General features: G+C 44.2%; 1 pseudogene; it reads right to left on the minus strand.

Annotated features, from left to right (window-relative positions):
- Window positions 1-855: 855 nt before the first annotated feature.
- Window positions 856-2,574, minus strand: LOC148508014 (uncharacterized; annotated as a pseudogene).
- Between the last annotated feature and the right edge of the window lie 254 nt (window positions 2,575-2,828).

A 2,828-nucleotide genomic window follows, 5' to 3' on the forward strand; every position in this document is an offset into this window, starting at 1 on the left:
CCTCTCCCTTCTCCTCTCCCCTCTCCTTGCCTTACCTCTGGTGGTCACATTCTCTAGGAGGCATGCCTCCTCCTTCGGTTGGCGCCATCTCTCCTCACTGACTGATGCTGGGAGGAGGCACCATGCCTCTTCCCAGTATAAGTCATTGAGGAGAGCCAGAGGCAGAGCCAACTGGGAGGGCAGATGTGCTTGCCTTGCACAGCACACTGCTGGAGGACGGGACCATGGCCAGCCTGGTAGGGGTAGGGCCCCCTGCACCTACGGTAGTTACGCCAGTGCCGGGATGTATAACTGGGGCAAATCTACCGGGAATCAATTGCACATGATGTAATAACAGATCACATCCCATTGCCCTCAGTTGCCTCCTGTGTCTGTAATGTGCAGATTCCCTGTTTTCTATCCAGAGCATCCCTGCACTCAGGTAATGACATCTAACATTGTACTGGCTGTTATATTATTAGTACTGTGAGAATAAGAAAATATTGTTTAGGTTAAAAAAAAATAATGACAACCGTCTTTCTAAGATGTCTATGTACAAACGTGCCAATAAATGGTTAATATGCTGATAGATACTCTTAAATAAAACTTTTGCAGTGTCTTAAAAAATAACCTAATTCTCTGTTCCATGAAAACTACTATTTCAGGGAGTCTCCCTGACAATTGGGAAGACTGTATGCTATTTATTCATATTTGCTCTAGATTGTGGGAGATGTAATAAGCTTTGGAGAGTAATAAATTGGAAAGTGATAATTTACCAACCAATCAGCTCCTAACTGTCAGTTTTGAAATGCAGCCTGTAAACTGACAGTTAGGAGCTGATTGGCTGGTACTCTCCACTTTATCACTCTTCAAAGCTTAGTGCATCTCTCCCATTGCCTTTTGATGTGCTATTGCTTCTTGTGTACATTACATTTTTCTGAAAAAGGAAAGCACTGTACTGCTTATATCCTTGGCAGCGCTCTTTGCAGCATGATTGAAAGGAACCATAAGTCACATTTTGGCCTGAACGTCAGGCAGCAGCTTTTCTCCTTTCTGGATCTTCTCTAACATCTCCGCCTGCTGTCTGACCTTCTGCAGGGACCGGATTCTCTCCTGATATCCTGGTCTGGCTTCATGTTCCTCACTCTGTATCATCAGATCAATGTGTTCGGGGGCTGACAGTGGGTTTGGTCTTAGAGCGATTTCACAGAGGTGCTTCAGACTCAGGGAGGACATGATAATAAGACCATACACTTCTTCCCTCACATTATGATATTCCCCATTTATTTGTAAGCACAACATTGCTGCATCCATTACCTCTCCAGAGGCTTTTTCGTAATTTTTTTTCAACTCCCAATAGGTTCTTTTTTCTGTTTTAGTCACATAATCCCACATATACTTCTGATTGAAATGGACACTCCAAACACATTTACCTGGGCATGCTCTACAGTATCCATTACACATAGCAGAACAGTCATATTTCTCGGAGTCATCGGCAACTGTACAGGGATAGTGACAGGTAATGTGACATTGCTGGCAGTTGGTTATGAAGTTCTCTCTTATCACTTTCTTTACTGGAACAGTTATCTCTACTTCATACTCAAAGTCTTCATTTGCTGCCATATGTTCCTTGTTCTGCTTTAGAGCTTTCAGGGTCTTTCTTAGTTCATCCAGTTTCAGTAGAGCGGCCTTTATCTGTGGCTGTAAGGCCTGCAGAGCAATCTGAAGCTGTTTCCTTTCCCTGAGGACTTCCTTGGTCAGCATCAGACTTTTAGATTCTATTTTACTCAGATCTCTGAAAAATGATCTCATACTATGCGCCCCCATCCTCCAGAACATCTTATTAAATCTTATGTTACTGCCCTTATTGTTGGCAAATAGAGCAGAGTTGTTGAAATTGAAGTGAACGGGGTCACCATTACTGTCCAGAGGGCAGGGGATGTCAGCTTCTTTTATGGCCTCTAGTACTGGAGGTCTCTCACCATCTGAGAAGTTGATCAGGATCAGTATGTTGTCTCTGATATCTTTCCCAAAGATAGAAAAAATTGCATTTAAGATATATTTCTGGGTGTGTGTCAGCCGAGCCAAAGATGCCTGAACTACAAAGCATAGAGCGTCTATCTGATCAATGCCATTGTCTGCTGTAAAGAATGCATGGATGTCCTCTGTGATCTTCTTGTCCTGTTTTATTCCTCGTGTGTCTCCAAACCCTGGTGTGTCTATCAAGGTGAGGGAATAAGGGATTCTGTAGCCACTTTCATGGTTCATCTTGTAGGCTGTAACTACAGAGGTTTGGCTGTGAGCTTGTGATTTACCTGTAACCTCCTGTACAAGTTGGAACCTAAAGTCATCTCTCCAGTCCACACCCAAGATGTAGTTGGCCATCCCATTGATCAGGGTTGTTTTCCCTGATCCTGTAGCTCCTACTAATAGAATCACTTTATTAGATATCTGAAAATTTTCATTTCCCAGGTTGTATTTGCGATATCCAGAGTCACAAAGATCTGTGTTTAACTGATATACATCAGGCTTTCCTCTTTCCCCTTCCTTTAGCAGAATGCTGTTTTCTTTCTTTTGCTTTTTAAGAGTACTCATGACCAAGGCCCTCATTCAGAGCCGTACGCTCTGAGCAGAGCGCACGCTCTGAATGAGGGCCGGGCTCCATTTTCATGGAGCGTCCTCCTGGACGCTCGTATAGCTGTGGCTATACGAGCGTGCATTTTGATGGCCGCGATGGTCGTGACCATCGCGACCATCGAAATTGCGAGCCGGAGCCTGCGGTTGAGGTTTTCAACCGCAAGCTCCGGAGTGATTTTGGCTCTATCAGAGCCAAAATCACTCCCACTGAC

Source organism: Taudactylus pleione, unplaced genomic scaffold (assembly GCF_031769625.1).
Source record: "Taudactylus pleione unplaced genomic scaffold, aTauple2 ptg000377l, whole genome shotgun sequence".
NCBI lineage: Eukaryota > Metazoa > Chordata > Amphibia > Anura > Myobatrachidae > Taudactylus > Taudactylus pleione.